The sequence below is a fragment of the Symphalangus syndactylus genome, chromosome 6 (genome assembly GCF_028878055.3).
Source record: "Symphalangus syndactylus isolate Jambi chromosome 6, NHGRI_mSymSyn1-v2.1_pri, whole genome shotgun sequence".
In the NCBI taxonomy this organism is placed as follows: Eukaryota; Metazoa; Chordata; class Mammalia; order Primates; family Hylobatidae; genus Symphalangus; species Symphalangus syndactylus.
The window spans coordinates 73,911,651-73,929,636 of NC_072428.2; the positions used below are offsets into that span (position 1 = coordinate 73,911,651).

The 17,986-nt window shown below is 44.5% G+C and overlaps 2 pseudogenes; one reads left to right on the top strand and one right to left on the bottom strand.

The window, feature by feature from the left end:
* Nucleotides 1-17,986, bottom strand: part of LOC129484733 (tripartite motif-containing protein 64-like) — a 97,864-nt pseudogene that overhangs the window by 69,641 nt on the left and 10,237 nt on the right.
* On the top strand, nt 10,448-17,005 carry LOC129484105 (cell adhesion molecule-related/down-regulated by oncogenes-like; annotated as a pseudogene).

Here is a 17,986-nt window from a genome sequence, read left to right on the forward strand (position 1 = left end):
GACAGGGTTGGAGCAATAACATAAAGGGTAATAGCAGATGTTGAGGGCCATAGGGGTTCTTTGCTGAAAAGTGTTATTGTGTCAGCGAATGGTTGAAGCAGTCCCTAAGGGCTTACAATGTTAGGCCCTTTGCGTAGTTGTATGTAGCCTGACTTTTCGTTAAGTGAGTGATTTAATATCAATACCGATAATAATGATAATAATTATTAAATAGTTATATTAATGATAACAATAAAATTATTAATATTAATTATTAAAAATGACTGATATTAACAATTGATACTGATCTTATTAATTAGAAAACAATAATATTGGGTACCAATAATTAATATTAATAATAATATGAACACTTTTTATTCGCAATTATTTCTCAATATTGATATTGGTAATTAATATTAATGTTAATAATAAGTAATAATTAACAATCATATTACTCCTAATACCGCAGTGGGTGTACACCCACCTATGATATTGTTCCTAACGTCCAGGGAGGGAGAGAGCATGGTATTACTTTCAATATCGCAGTAGGTGTGCACCCACCCGGTGATATTGAGCCAAATATCCAGGGGGTGGAGTATGACGTTACTCCCAATATAGCAGTGGGTGTACATCCATCCGGTGATATTGCTCCTAATATTCACGGAAGAAGAGAATGATATTACTCCCAGTATCGCAGGGAGTGTACGCCCCTTCTGTGATATCGTTCCTAATATCCGGAGGGGGAGAGGGTGATATTACTCCCAATATCCCAGGCTGTGCACACCCACCCTGTGATGTTGTTGCTAATAATATCCAGGAAGGGAGAGGATGATATGACTCCCCATACAGCAGCAGCTGAACACCCACCCTGGGATATTATTCCTAATATCCATGGAGGGTAGAGGCTGATATTACTCCCAATATCGCAGGGGGTGTACATCCATTCTGTGATGCTGTTTTTAATATTCAAAGGTGGAGAAGCTGATATTACTCCCAATATCACAGAAAGTGTACAAACCCGTGTGATATTGTTCCTACTTCCGGAAGAAGAGAAGGTGATATTACTCCCCATGTCGCAGGAGGTGTACACCCACTCTGTGATATTTTTCCTAATATGCAGGGCAGGAGAGGATAACATTATTGTTAATAGCGCAGGATGTGTACAGCCCCCCTGTGATATTGTCCTTAATATTCCAAGGCGGAGAGGATATTACTCCCAATATCACAGAAAGTGTACACCACCCCAGTGATATTGTTCCCACGATCCAGGAGAGAAGAGGATGATATGACTTTCAGTATCACATAGGGTGGACACGCCCCCAGTGATAATGTTTTGAATTTCAGCGTGGGAGAGGATGGTATTACTCCCAATATCGCAGGTGGTATAAACACTTCTTTGATATTGTTCCTAATATTCAGGGGTGGAGAGGATGTTATCACTCCCTACATTGCAGATGGTGTACACCAATCTGTGATATTGTTCATAATTTCTAGGGAGGGGTATTTCATTACTCACAATACGGTAAACACGCTGTGTGCCCACCGTGGGTCATGATATCCAGGGAGGGAGAGGAGGGTGATGTTACTCCCCATATCGCGGGGCGTGTCCACCCCACCTGTCATACTGTTTCTTATATGCAAGGGGGAGGGGATGATATTACTACCAATATCAAAGACCTGTACAGCCCCCCTTGTGAGATTGTTCCTAATATCCACGTTGGGAGAGGATGATATTACTCCCAATATCACAGAGGGTGTACACCCCGCCGGTGATATTGTTCCTACTACCCAGAATAAGAGAGAATGATATTACTCCCAATAGTGCCGGGGTGTACGCCCCCCCCCATGATATTGTTCCTAATATCCAGGGAGGGAGAGCATGATATTAATAACTGCCAATATCGCTATGGATGTACACCCACCCTGTGATATTGCTCCTAATATCCAGGGGGTAGAGTATGACATTACTCCCAACATAGCAGTGGGTGTACATCCACCCGGGGATATTGCTCCTGATATTCATGGAAGGAGAAAATGATATTACTCCCAATATCACAGGGAGTGTACGCCCCTTCTGTGATATTGTTCCTAATATCCGGAGGGCGAGAGGATGATATTACAGTCAATATCGCAGGCTGCGCACACCCACCCTGTGATATTGTCCCTAATATCCAGGAAAAGAGAGGATATGACTCCCCATGTAGCAGGAGGTGTAAACCCCCCTTGAGATATTGTTCCTAATATCCACGGAGGGAAAGAGCCCGATATTACTCCCAATACCTCAGGGGCTGTACATCCCCCCTGTGATATTTCTCTTAATATTCAAAGGCGGAGAGGATGATATTACTCTCAGTCTCGAAGAAAGTGTACCCTCCCGAGTGATATTGTTCCTAATATCCAGAAGGGGAGAAGATGATATTACTACTCATATCGCAGAAGGTGTACACCCACTCGGTGATATTTTTCCTAATATGCAGGTTGGGGAGAGGATAATATTATTGCCAATATCGCAGAGAGTGTACACCCGCCCTGTGACATTGCCCTTAATATTCAAAGCGGAGAGGATGCCATTTCTCCCAATATTGCAGAAGGCGTACACCTCCCATTAATATTGGTCCCATGATCCAGGAGAAAAGAGGATGGTATTACTTTCAATATCACAGGGAGTGTACACGCCCCCCAGTGATATCGTTCCTAAATTCAACGTGGGAGAGGATGATACTACACCCAATGCCGCTGTGGGTAGAAACACTGCTGTGATACTGTTGTTAATATCCAGGGGGAAGAGGATGCTAATACTGCAAATCGTGCAGAGGATGTACACCCGTCTATTATATAGTTGGTAGTCTCCAGAGGCGGAGAAGGTATTACTCACAATAACGTAAACACGCCGTGTGTCCACCGTGGATCGTAATATCCTGGGGGGGAGAGGAGGGGTGACATTACTCCCTACATCACGGGAGCTGCCTGCCCCCCTGCGATGTGGATCCTAATATCCAGGCGGGGAGAGGGGAGTGATATTACTCCACTACTAGGATTTTACCTCTACTGCTACACTTGGTTAACACCCTGGGACATTATTATCCATATTCTAGGAGGATGGCCCTACCAAAATCACAGGGGGTGTACCCCCTGCTATATTATTCGTAATATTGTAGGGGAATGTTCATCCTGATGTCACAGGACTGTACACACTGTGATATTATTCACAATATCCTAGCGGGACATTAATAATAATGTCACAGTGTGTGCACACCTTGTGGTATTATTCGTAATATCCTAAGGGGAGGTTACTTTTGTTGTCACATGGCGTGTGTTCCCTTTGATATTCGTAATGTCCTAGAGGGATTTTACTCCTTATGTCACAGGGTTTGTCCACCTTATCAAATTACTCCTATTATCTTTATAAGATGTTACTCCCTATATCACAGGGGGTGTACACTCTGTTGATATCATCATAATATTCTAGGGAAAGGTTACCTTTAATGTCGCAGAGGGTGTACACCTTGTGAAATTATTCGTTATAGTTTTGTGGGGTGTTACTCCTAATGTCACACGGGGCGTACACACAGTGTAATATTCTATGGAAATGTTACTCGTAAATCACAGGTCCTGTACGCCCTTTAATATTCTTTGTAATATTCTAGGAAAACGTTACTATGAATGTCACAGGGCATATACACCCTGTCATAAAATTCGTAATATACTAGCGGGAGTTCACTACTAATTTCACAATGCGTGTACACCCTTTGATAGTGTTCGTATTATCTGAAAGAGATGTTATTACTGATGTCCCAATGCATGTACATTCTCTGACTTTATTTGCTTTATCCTCAGGGGATATTATTTCTGATGTCACACGGGGTGGACTTCCTGCGTTATTTTTCATAATATCCTAGGGGAATTTTACTTTTAATGACACAGGAGGTGTACACATTGCGATATTCTTCCTAGTATTCTAGAAAGATATTACTCCTCAGGTCACAGGGGATGTACACCCTGTGATATTATTCGTACTGTCATTGGGGACGTTACTCCAAATGTCGCAGAAGGTGTAAACACTGCGATATTACTTGAAATGTGTCAGGGAAATGTACTCGTAATGTCAAAGGGCACGTACATCATGTGTGCACAGCCCCTGGGATGTTCTTTGAAATATTCTCGAGGGATGTTAATCCTAATATGACATATGCTGTTAACTCTGTGTGAACACCTTTGTGGTATTATTCCTAACATACTAGAAGGATGTAACTCCTAACATCACGTGGGGTATATGCCACGTGTGTACACATCCTGTGATATTATTCATAATACCTTAGGGAGATGCTCATAATTTTACAAATATTTACGTAACATTTTAGCGGGATGATACCCCTAAAGTCACAGGAGGTGTAAACACAGCGATATTATTCAGAATATTCCAGGGGCATGTTACTCCTAATGTCACAGGTGTGTGTACCCTGTGATATTATTCACACTACACTAGTGGGATATTACTACTAATGTCACCTTTTGTGTGTACACCTTCTGAATATTATTCGTAACATCCTGGGAGGATGTTACTCCTAACATCACAAGGGTGTACACCCTGTGTTATTATTAGTAATATTCCTGGGGGATTTTACTTTTAAAATCACATGAGGTGTCAACCCTGTGATCTCATTCGTAATATCCAAGGAAGATGTTACTCCTAATGTCACATGGGGTCTACACCGTGGGATATTATTTGGAATACCCTAAAGGGGTGTTATCTTAATGTCATAGGGTGTGTACACCTATTGATACTATTTGTAATATCCTAAGGAGATATTACTTTAAAAATCACAGTGGGTGTACACACATGATGTACACCCTGTGATATTATTCACAATATCCCAGGGAGGTATAACTTTTAATATCACAGCAGGTGTTCTCTATGTGTGTACACCCTGTGATACTATTCATAATATTTCAGGAAAAATGACTCAATGTCACAGTGGGTGTACACACTGTGATATTATTCGTCATATCCTAGAAGTATATTACTCCTATTGGCACAGGGGTTTAACATCCTGTGACATTATTCGTGGTAATCCAGGGGAATGATTTTCCTAAAGCCACAGGGTGTGTACACCCTGTGATATTATTCGTAATATTCTAGGGGGATGTTACTCCTAACGTTGCAAATGTGTACACCCTGTGATGTTGTTCACAATATACTAGCCGGATATTGTTACTAATGTCACAATGCGTGTAAACCTTGTGATATTATTTGTAATATCCTAAGGGGATGTTACTCTTATTGTCACCGGGGGTGTGCTTTCTGTGCTATGATTCCTAGTATCCCAGGGGGATGTTACTCCTACCATACAAATTGTGTGCACTTTGTTATATTATTCATCATATCCTAGAGTGATGTTTCTCCTCATGTCAAGGGGGTGTACATCCTGTGATGTTATTCTTCACATTCTAGGAAGAGGTTAACTCCTAATATCACAGAGGGTGTACAATCTGTGAAGTTATGCGTAATAGTTTCGGGGGATGTTACTCCTAATGTCACACGAGGTGTACAAACAGTGATATTATTTGTAAGGTTTTTTGGATATGTCACTCCTAATATCACACGGGCTGTACACCCTGTCATATTATTCGTAATATCCTAAAGAAATGTTACCACTGACGTCACAGGCGATGTATACCGTGTGGTATTATTCCCAATACTGTGGGATGATGTTACTCTTAATGTCACAGAAGTTGTTCACACTCTGATACTATTCATAATATCCTAAAAGGATGTTACTACTGATGTCACCATGCGTGTACACAATCTGATATTATTTCTTATATCCTCGGGTGATGTTACTTCTTATGTCACAGGGGGTGTACTCCCTGTGATATTATTCATAATATCCTAGGTGGATGTTACTTCTAATGTCACAGGGAGTGTACCTTTTGCGATATTATTCGTAATATTTTAGAAAGATGGTACTCCCAATGTCACAGAGGATGTACACCCTGTGAAGTTATTCCTAATAATTTTGTATTCCTAATGTCACCCGTGGTGTACACACGGTGATATTATTCATAATATTTTATGGAAATGTTACTCCTAATATCACGGGGCTGTACATCTTGTAATATTATTCATAATATCCTAAAGAAAGGTTACCTCTAATGTCACAAGGAATGTGCACCGTGTGATATTGTTCCCAATATTGTAGGGGGATGTTACTCCTAATATCACAGGGGGTGTTCACAATGTGATACTTTTCATAATATCCTAAATGGATGTTACTGCTAATGTCACAATACGTGTACATCCTCTGTATTTGTTCATTATATCCTTAGGGGAGGTTACTCCTACTGTCACACGGGGTATACTTCCTGTGATATTATTCATAATATCCTAGGTGGATGTTACTCCTAATGCCACAGGGGCTGTACATTTTGTGATATTATTTGCATTATCCAAGAAAGATGTTACTCCTCAGGTCACAAGGGATGTACACCCTGTGATATTACTTGTACTATCCAGGGGACATTACTCCAAATGTCACAGAAGGTGTACACTCTCTGATATTACTCGTAATGTGTCAGGGAAATGTACTCCTAATTTCACAGGGCATGTACTTTATGTGTGCACACCCCCTGTGATGTTATTTTTGAGGCATGTTAATCCTAATATTACATATGCTGTTATCCATGTGTGAACACTTTTGTGGTATTATTCCTAACATACTAGAAGGATGCAACTCCTAACATCACATGGGGTATAAGCCATGTGTGTTCACATTCTGTGATACTATTCATAATATCACAGGGAGATGCTGCTCCTAATTTTACAAGCTATGTACATTATGGGTGTACACTCCCTCTGATATTATTTGTAATACTCTAGGGGAATGTTGCTGCTAATGTCCCAGGGGGAGTACACCATGTGTATGACATGTATATTACATTTTTACACTACTTTCCAGGAGTCAATCAATTTTGTCAATCAATTCACTATTCTTGTTGCCCAAAAGGGTAGAGATAATCGCAGATCACAGATCAGTCTAGCATTAGCTAAGGACGTTTTATTACAGAGATGGATGCATGTGTGTGCCTGCGCATGTGTGTGTGTGTAATTCAATCATTAATCGAAGGTTTAAGCGTTGTGTGGATGGAAGATAATTCATTCTGACTCCTGGCTTCAGAGTCCCATGTTTATTGGGAGAAAAGAGAGTCACGCTGGGAAGAATAGTAGCCCTGTGCCCTCCAGAACTGCAGCATGCTTGGGAATTGTGAGGCTTCCTGCCTTCCAGGAGATTTTGGAACTGGGAAGATGTCACCAGTGACTAGCACAGTACCACCTTCCTTACATCTGCCTGTCATCCCTCCTCAGGGCATCCAAATGTGGCCCTCTCCTTAACTCCTTCCTCTGCTTCTCTTCTCACAACCCTGGGATCTGAACATTCTCTTTACCTGTGCACAGTATCTACTTAGGGAAGCCCCAGCACCTGCTGCAGTCAGGGCTGCAGCCCTGAGCTGAGTCTAGTAGAAATTTTGTGAACTAAACATAGAGCAATAAATGTAAATTAGTGCACCCACTGTGGAAAACAGTCTGGAGATCTCTCAAAGAACTGAACACGGAGCTACCTTTTGATACAATTATCTCATTACTGAGTATATACTCAAAAGAAAATACATCATTCTACCAAAAAGACACATACTCTCCTATGTTCATGGTGGCACTATTTAAAATAGCACAGACCTAATCAACCCAGTAGTCCATCAATGGTAGACTGTATAAGTAAAATATGGTACATATACACCATGGAATACTATACAGCCGTAAAGAGAATGAAATCACGTCCTTTACAACAATGTGGATGGAGCTGGAGGCCTTAATCCTAAGCAAATTCATGCAGGATAGAAAGCCAAATGCTGTATGTTCTCACTTACATGGGGGAGCTAACTATTGAACACACATAGACATCAATATGGGAAAAATAGACTCTGTGGACTACTTGAGGGTGGCGGGAGAAGGATGGGTTAAAAAAATACCGACTGGGGGCGGTCTCTGCAGCCTGCCTTGCCTGTCACTCTCTAGGATCGCTCCTCCTCCTGCTCCTCTCCTGCTCCTGTTGGGCCTTGTGACCACCTGGTTACCTGTAGGCAGGCCTCCATTCAGAGTAGCATTGCCACAGGGATGGGTCCTGTCACTCCGCACCCCACCCCCAACCCAGTTACCCTCCCCTGAGCCCTGGTTCCCTGTTGAGGTCACTCAGTGCAAGGAGACCTGGGACCTCGCGGCCCGCTCGCCCTACCAGCGCTTCTGTCCTGGCGTGGGAGGCACCGCACCCTCCTCTACCCCATGCCGGGCCTGAAGGGGCCCCTTCAGATCACAGCCACCACCATGGCCACTGCCTCCCACCGGAGGGCGTGACACAGGGGTTGCTTTCCCAGCTGGCTGCCACAGGGGAGCTCTAGATGCTTAGCCCGCCCCGTAGAGAGACCTAAAATCAAGGCATGACTTAACAGCTTATTTTGTAAGAGAAAAGCTCAACCCAAAGGCAGATTGTTAGTTTAGACTTTATTGCAAGCAGAACTGCTATGATGTGCTTTTAGCACTGAAGTGAGTTCCAGGCTAAGAACAGACAGCGGCTTCTGTGCTTTCCCTCCCAAGCACAAGTGTATTCACCTTGCAGACTTGAATCACTGAAGACGTAAGCCAGCTGTTACTCTCATCTTGGGAGACACCCTGTGGACAGCAGGAAGACTGTCCCTGACCAAGTGAGGAGCGCCTCTGCCTGGCCGCCCCGTCTGGGAAGTGAGGAGCCCCTCTGCCCGGCCACCCTGTCTGGGAAGTGAGGAGCGCCTCTGCCCGGCCGCCCCGTCTGGGAAGTGAGGAGCCCCTCTGCCCGGCTGCCACCCCATCTAGGAATTGAGGAGCGTCTCTGCCCGGCCAACCCGTCTGGGAAGAAGTGAGGAGCGCCTTTGCCCGGCCACCCCGTCTGGGAAGATGTGAGGAGCTCCTCTGCCCGGCCGCTCCGTCTGGGAAGTGAGGAGCACCACTGCCCGGCCGCCCCATCTGGGAAGTGAGGAGCCCCTCTGCCCGGCCGCCACCCCATCTAGGAAGTGAGGTGCGTCTCTGCCCGGCCACCCAATCTGGGAAGAAGTGAGGAGCACGTCTGCCTGGCCGCCCCGTCTGGGAAGTGAGGAGCGCGTCTGCCCGGCCGCCCCGTCTGGGAAGTGAGGAGCGCCACTGCCCGGCTGCCCCATCTGGGAAGTGCAGAGCGCCTCTGCCCGGCCGCCCCGTCTGAGAAGTGAGGAGCGCTTCTGCCCGGCCACCCATCTTCTGGGATGTGAGGAGCGCCTCTGCCCGGCCGCCCCGTCTGGGAAGTGAGGAGCGCCGCTGCCCGGCCACCTTGTCTGGGAAGTGAGGAGAGCCTCTGCCCGGCCAACCATCGTCTGGGAAGTGAGGAGCACCTCTGCCCGGCAGCCCCGTCTGGGAAGTGAGGAGCCCCTGTACCCGGCCCCCACCCCGTCTAAGAAGTGAGGAGCGTCTCTGCCCGGCCACCCCGTCTGGGAAGAACTGCAGAGCGCCTCTGCCCGGCCACCCATCATCTGGGATGTGAGGAGCGCCTCTGCCCGGCCGCCCCTTCTGGGATGTGATGGGCGCCGCTGCCCAGCCGCCCCGTCTGGGAAGTGAGGAGCGCCTCTGCCCAGCAGCCCTGTCTGGGAAGTGAGGAGCCCCTCTGCCCGGCCGCCACCCTGTCTAGGAAGTGAGGAGCACCTCTGCCTTGCAGCCCCGTCTCTGATGTGGGGAGCGCCTCTGCCCGGCCGCCCCGTCTGGGAGGTCTACCACAGAGGCCAGAAGCAACGTGGGGCCTGGATGTGGTGGCTCACGCCTGTAGTCCCAGTACTCTGGAAGGCTGAGGCAGGTTGATCGCTTGAGGCTAGGAGCTCCAGACCAGCCTGGCCAACATGGCGAAACATATGAAAAATACAACTGTCAAACCAACTAATGAAACAAGCGACAACAAAACAGGTCTACCCTGGAGTCATACTCTAATTTTTTCTATTTTCCTCGCTTTCTGATCCTTTATCCCACTTTCTTTTTCTTCCTCGTCCTTCTCCTTCTTCTTTGTCAAATAGAGGATTGAGTTATCATCATTGATCCATACAAAGTCCCTCTCTCATTTATTTTCTTTAATTCCCACCACCCATTTCTGCTCCCCGTCTTCCCATGTTCAACCTTCCTAATAAGTTTGATATGCATCTTTTTGTTTGTATGTCCTTTTAGGAAATGTTTATTGTTTTGTGTGCAGAAAATAAAATAAAATAAAAAAGAAAGACTGTCCCTGATCAAAGTCTTTAGTAAGCAGGAAGGAGTCAAGGTTAAAGAATGTGTTTGCTTACCCTGGACTACAGTATTTTGGAAAATGAACCAAGGCTTGGGTTACGCTCTGGAAGCCTGTCCTGCCTGCTTCTGTAATCTGGCACTCTGCATCTAGATCTTGGCCCTTTATGGACACCACCGTCTGTTACTCTTACGATTCTCTGCTCTTTTGGGAGTTCAGACGTGGCACCTTATTTCACTTCTGAGCTACCCTCTGCCATCCAGAAACGTAGTGGACCTGTAGAACTATATTGTTCTGCTAAACCTGTGACCACTCACATCTCAAGGTCACATAATGGAAAAAATAGAATAGAAACATGGAATATATTAAGGTTCATCAGGGGATTTTGACAATTTTTTTCTCTTAGCTCCTCCCTTTTGGGTTACTACCAATGCATTTTCAACAATAGGTCAATGTTGTTGTAAGTGGCCCTGGAGCAGTATCCACAGCAGTTCTTGGTGATTTTGATTCATCCACAAAGCATTTCATCACAGCAAAATAATAAAGGTGCTGGTTTCATTGGCTGCAGGGTACCAGAGAGTAACCCCAAAGCTGGGGTGTGCGCTAAAATCCAGGGGAAGAGGCTGAAGCAGTCCACAAAGAATTACTTAAACCCTCCGCAAGAACATCTTTAGATTTTGAATGTATCCTTGGAGGACAAGGTATCATACAAATGTGCAGCTTAGAGTCCGGCCACACATGAATTAAAAGTTGAACCCACTGGCCAAAAGCTCCTTGTGAGTCACCTTTCTTCAGATGATTTTGGCATTCTTCCCCTGCTCGTTCACAGGTATTAGCTGTTCATTCACATAGCCCTGTACCTTTGGAGTGTGTGTTTAGTGGGGTCTTGGCTCCTCAAGTGTGTTGGCTAAAGAACAGGCAGGATATTGCCCCGGGAAGCAACGGGAGAAGGTTGTATTCTCATCTTGCCATAGATAGCATTGACCTAGTGGACTCTGGAAATGATTCCTGCATGGGGGGAAACAACTCTGTAGATGTAAAATATGTGGCATCCATGGTTAATGTACTTGAACACGCTCCTACTCTAAGGGACTACAGGATCAGATAGTGTCTCTATTTTCCACAGAACACTTTATCTCTGATGTTTGTAGGAACCCAACTGCCAACCATAACTGGTTTCATAATGCGGAGCCTAATCATCCTTCCTCAAGACATTGAACTGTAGGAAATTGACTGAAATTCAGTGGGGTTATAATGCAAGATACTAGGCTACATCAGTGTTTAGCAGATAATGAGATTGGATTTATGCAGTCTACTGGAAGACTTGAAATAGAAAAAGGCAATGGATTCCAGCAAGTTATAATTTTGGCACCAGGAAGCACAAAAGTGATAGATGGAGACGTTGTTACTCTGTCATTCAATGCCACCAGGCTGTTGGGTCCGGTCATTTGTTGGTATGACAGCCACGGATTGATAACCAGCCATCTCTCTTAAGTCCTTAGATCTAAATCCCAAAAGTCACACTTACCAAGACCTGGAATCTTGGACCTACAGCCTGTCTACTTCATCATGTCCCAAGCTGGCTTGAGCTCTCTCCATACTCAGGCTGTGATGTGGGAGCATGTGGAGAAAAACATCTCTGAAGCTACAGATGAACATGGTACCATGCAGGCAGAACCACCTCTCATGGTTGTTCTTTTTGAAACAAACAAAAGTAGAAATAGTCGCACTCTTTGTTGCTACTCAGAATAATGAAAAAAAATAAGAGATGGTTCAAAAACTGGATTATTCAGCTCATTTCAAGAGAAAGTATATCCCAGTGCTGTGGAATCACCATCATAGAAAAATGCTAGTGGTATCTCTGTTCCTGAGGTTCCCACCAAATTGAAACCCTACAGACCCCCATACCAGATACATACAACCTGGTGTGGAGGGCAGGCAAGGAAAGTGGACTGCCCATCAATGCCTATTTTGTGAAGTATCAAAATCTGGACTATGAAGTCGATGTGATGGGAAGTTGGCACAATGTTTGAATCCCAGGAAGTGAAAGTGAGCTTCACTTAGCTGAAATGGTGTCATCTGGTCTTTATGAACTCTTGATGGTAGCAAGAAGTGATGCAAGTGAAAACCCATCTGCCATGCTTACCTTCTGAACCAGCAAAGAAAAAACAGCATCATCAAAAAGCACCTAGACATCCTCTCAACCCGTAGGCACCCCCAAGTATCCTGTCGTTTCAGAAGCTGCAAACAGCAATTTTGGAGTGGTGCTTACAGATTCATCTAGGCACAGTGGTGCTCCAGAGGCACCAGATCACCTTATTATCTCCACTGTATCAGAGAGGTTGGTCTATGTCACTTGATTTCTTTGGGCAATTGGGAATTCTTTGATCACTGCTTTCAAGGTCAAATATAAATGGATGAGGACCAGTGACTGCTTGGTGGCAGCTGAACATATCCTTCCTTCCAAAATTTCTGTGCAAGTTTGTAGTATAGAACAAGGTTCAACATACAAATTTTGGGTCACTGCTATCAATCATTATGAAGAGAGTTTTCAGTGATCAGCGTCTCATCCTTATCCAGTGACTGGGTTCCCCAGACTTTTTTCCAACTGTGCAATAACGGACCTCACATTGTATACACAGAGGCTGTCAGCGTTACTCAGATAGTGCTAAAGTGGACATACATTCCATGAAGTAACAATAACACTTCCATTCTTTTATATCTATTACTGACCCACAGATAATGACGACAATGTTTACAAGAGGGATGTTACAGAAGGTTCAAAGGAGTGGCATATGATTGGCCATCTGCTGTCAGAAACTTCCTATGGTATTAAAATGCAGTGCTTCAGTGAAGAAGAAAGTGAGTTTAGCAATGTCATGATCTGCGAGACTAAAGTGAAATGTGCTCCTGGAGCTTCTGAGTATCCGAAAGGCTTGAGTACCCTCTGAATTCCTCAGAAAGTGAAGGAAATGCGAGGCCAGCAACCAGCCCTGACAGAAGCAGTGACATGTTAAATCTGATCCTTGGCTGTATGCTGGGTGTCTTGGGCCTCATTCTTATGGTTTTCATTGAAACATGCCTGTGGAAGAATCGCCAGCAGAATATCATACAGAAATATGACGCTCCAGGATACCTCTATCAAGGATCAGATATTAATGGGCAGATGATGTAATAATACACCACTCTCTCAGGAGCAAATGAGATAAATGGAAGTGTTCATGGAGGCTTACTGAGCCATGGCGGTCTCAGCAGTGGCTGTTCCCACCTTCACCATAGGGTTCTCAATGGGGTCAGTGTAATTGTGAATGGGAGCTTTAATTGAGGACTTTACTCTGGGCACACCAACTCTCTTACAGCAATGGGAATGGAACTGGAGGTTGTACTCCTAAGCAAATTAATGCGGGATCAGAAAATTAAATGCTGTATGTTCTCACTTATAATTGGGAGCCAAGCATAGAACACAGAGAGACATCAGTATGGGCAAAATAGACTCTGTGGTCTACTTCTGAGTGGAGGGAGAGAGATGGGCTTAAAAAACTACTTATTGGAGGCGGACTCTACAGCCAGCCTCGCTTGTCTCTCACAGGATCCCTCCTCTTACTCCTGGCCTGCTCCGGGCAGCCCTGAAGCCGCCGGGTTACATGTCCACTCCCTTCGGCCTGGAGGAGCGCTGCCGCAGGGGCGCGCCCCAGGTCCCCTACCCTGAACCCTGATGCCGGGCTCCAGAGTCAAGGTGCCAGAAGAACCAGGACCCAGCGCCCGCCTGACCTACCCAGCGCCTGCGTCCTGGCCTGCAAGTCACCGCGCCCTCCTCTGCCCTGCGTGGTGTGTGGAGGGAGCCCTTCGGATGACAGCCGCTGCCGCCATAGCCGCCACCATGGTAGCCGCCGCGGGCGTCGGAAGGAAGGACCTGAGTGTGGCTTTCCCAGCCTGCTGCCCCACAGGGACTCTGGATGCTTAGCCCGCCTGGCCGAGAGGTCTAAAATCAAGGCATGACTTAACAGCTTATCTTGTAGGAGAACAGCTCAACCCAAAGGCAGATTGCTAGTCTGGACTTTATTACAAGCAGGACTGCGGTGATATTTATAGCACTGAAGTGAACTCCACTGTAAGTACTGAAAGTGGCTTCTCTGCTTTCCCCCCGAAGCACAATCATATACACCTTGCAGACTTGAATCACTGAAGATGTAAGCCAACTGTTACTCTGACTTTTGGAGACTCCCTGTGGACAGCATGAAGACTGATCAAAGTCTTTAGTAAGCAGAAAGGAGTCAAGGTTAAGGAATGTGTCTGATAACCCTGAATTGTAGTACCTTGGAAAGTGAATCAAGGCCTGGGTTTTGCTCTGGAAGCCTGCCTTGCCTGCTTCTGTAATCTGGCGCTCTGCATGTGAATCTTGGACCCATATGGACACTGCTGTATGTTACTGTCATGATTCTCTGCTCTTCCATGAGTTCAGACTTGGCACCTTATTTTACTTCTGAGCCACTCTCTACGGTCCAGAAACGTGGTGGACCTGTAGAACATTGTTCTGCCAAACCTGTGACCACTCATAGCTCATGGTTGCATAATGGAAAACAGAAGGATAGAAACATGGAACGTATAAAGATTCATCAGGGGACTTTGACAATTCTTTCTCTTAACTCCTCTCTTTTGGGTTTCTGCCAATCCCTTGCCAACAATAGCGTTGGTATTATTTTGAGTGGCCCTGTAACAGTATCTGTGGCAGTTTTTGGTGATTTTGGTTCATCCACAAAGTGTGTTATTACAGAGGAGGAAAAAAGTGCTGTCAGGATAATAGAAACGATGTCAGCTGCGTTCGCACAGAAAATCCAGAAGAGTTCAGCAGAGGACACAGCTGTGTCAATTCAGAAACAGACAGCAACAATTTACATTAGAATTCACTTGTTTTGCCACCTATTTCAGAGGACAGTGCTGAAAAGACATCATGGCCTCCTCCTGGTGTTCCTGTGTATAGCCTCTCAGATGTCCTCCTGCAGCCCCAGGAAACCGGAGGATGTGCAAACAACCAGTCATCTTCTGACTTCAAGCCTGTAACTAACTGCACAAAACAGGCCTGGGAGTGAACTATGTGAAGGATCTTAATTCAAATTAGGGAAAATCATTCTTTATTTTTTTTGCAGTATAATGTCATGTGAATGTGTCTTAAAATGTGTGCCCTTTTATGTTATTTATGCCTTAAAAGCTTTCTTACCCGTTGCTTCCTTGCTCTCAGTAAGAAACAACCTTGTTTTGCACAGCTTTGAATCACCTGGAGGGCAGAGGGATCATTCCATATTTTCTTTTTTTTTATTATTATACTTTAGGTTTTAGGGTACATGTGCAGAATGTGCAGGTTTGTTACATATGTATCCATGTGCCATGTTGTTTTGCTGCACCCATTAACTCGTCATTTAGCATTAGATATATCTCCTACTGCTGTCCCTCCCCACTCCAACCAACCCACAACAGTCCCCAGAGTGGAGTGTGATGTTCCCCTTCCTGTGTCCATGAGTTCTTATTGTTCAATTCCCACCTATGAGTGAGAACATGCGGTGTTTGGTTTTTTGTCCTTGCAATAGTTTACTGAGAATGATGTTTTCCAGTTTCATCCATGTCCCTACAAAGGACATGAACTCATCATTTTTTATGGCTGCATAGTATTCCATGGTGTATATGTGCCACATTTTCTTAATCTAGTCTATCGTTTTTGGACATTTGGGTTGGTTCCAAGTCTTTGCTATTGTGAATAGTGCACAATAAACATACGTGTGCCTGTGTCTTTATAGCAGCATGATTTATGGTCCTTTGGGTATATACCCAGTAATGGGATGGCTGGGTCAAATGGTATTTCTGGTTCTACATCCCTGAGGAATCGCCACACTGACTTCCACAATGGTTGAACAAGTTTACAGTCCCACCAATAGTGTAAAAGTGTTCCCATTTCTAGCCATATATAGAAAGCTGAAACTGGATCCCTTCCTTACACCTTCTACAAAAATTAACTCAAGATGGATTAAAGACTTAAATGTTAGACCTAAAACCACTAAAATCCTTCAAGAAAACCTAGGCAATACCATTGAGGACATAGGCTTGGGCAAGGAGTTCATGTCTAAAACACCAAAAGCAATGGCAACAAAAGCCAAAATTGACAAATGGGATCTCATTAAACTAAAGAGCTTCTGCACAGCAAAACAAACTACCATCAGAGTGAACAGGCAACCTACAGAATGGGAGAAAATTTTTGCAACCTACTCATCTGACAAAGGGCTAATATCCAGAATCTACAATGAACTCAAACAAATTTACAAGAAGAAAACAAACAACCCCATCAAAAAGTGGGCGAAGGACATGAACAGACACTTCTCAAAACAAGACATTTATGCAGCCAAAAAACACATGAAAAAATGCTCATCATCACTGGCCATCAGAGAAATGCAAATCAAAACCACAGTGAGATATCATCTCACACCAGTTAGAATGGCCATCATTAAAAAGTCAGGAAACAACAGGTGCTGGAAAGGATGTGGAGCACTGTTGGATTATTCCATATTTTCTAACAACTGTAGTGGCAGTAAGATCTCCTCATGAAAATGATTCCATCTCTTGGCTGCTTCAGCGCAGAGGAAATGCAGGGGCCAATTGAGGGTTACCACCAGTCAGGTTTTCAGATGAAAAACCGTCTTTCAATAGTGTAATATCAGACTTTCTGAGAACACTTTGAAGTCAACCACGGTTTTGACCCAGTGTTTATAATAGCAGACCTGGCTGATGAATTTTAAGAGTGCCTTCCACTAAAGTGGTAATGTGACCAGACAACATTCTCTCTATCTGCACGTGGGCACAAGTGATGTTCAGTCTTCTAGTCACTAGTCATAAGCAGTGTCGTGGACATGGTAGAGTGTAAGATGTAGTTGAATGATTGCAGTATGTGGAAAAGGAACCAAGGCCAGACAGACAAATAATACTTTATTATCCCTCTGCTTTAAAATTACATTGATTCATAAAATGGCCGGTATGGGGCTCTTTTTGACTGTCTCTAAGAGTAGGAACAAAGTAAGAGTTGAAGTCGTGGCTTGAAAAGAAAGATACACATTTTCAGAAGAAAAAAGGGGGGGGCTGCAGGGAGCCTCTCTTGGAGGGAGCTCTTCCGTCTGCTCCATTAGCCTAGGAGCATGCTCATGGTGTCACACTGCCAGAAACTAGTCATTCTCTCACTTCCAACAAGGGCAACAGCCTGAAGGTGTGAGTGTCAGAAAATACTTATTTTGGAAGAAAAGGTGTTTGTTGCTGTTGTTGTTTATTTTCTGAAGTTTCCTGACTTTTTTTCCAGAATGTCTTCCTTTTAAGCAGGCACCTAAAGCACTGGTCAGCAGAACTCCTGACCACTGCTGCCTCGGCGTGACAAGGACATTGGAGCTGTCTTTGGAAAGATCTTCTCCACATTAATAAAGGATTATGATATATTTTTTAAAAACTACCTACTGGGTACTATGCTGACTACCAAGGTGACAGGATCCATATTACAATGAAAAGGGTAATGGAGACATACAATTCTATAGTCATTTATATTTTAATAGCATCATACTCTTTTAACCATCCTCATCTTGTATATAATCTCATTGTATATTAGGATACAGCTATTAGAGCAATAAGGAAGAATGCATAAATACAGTCAG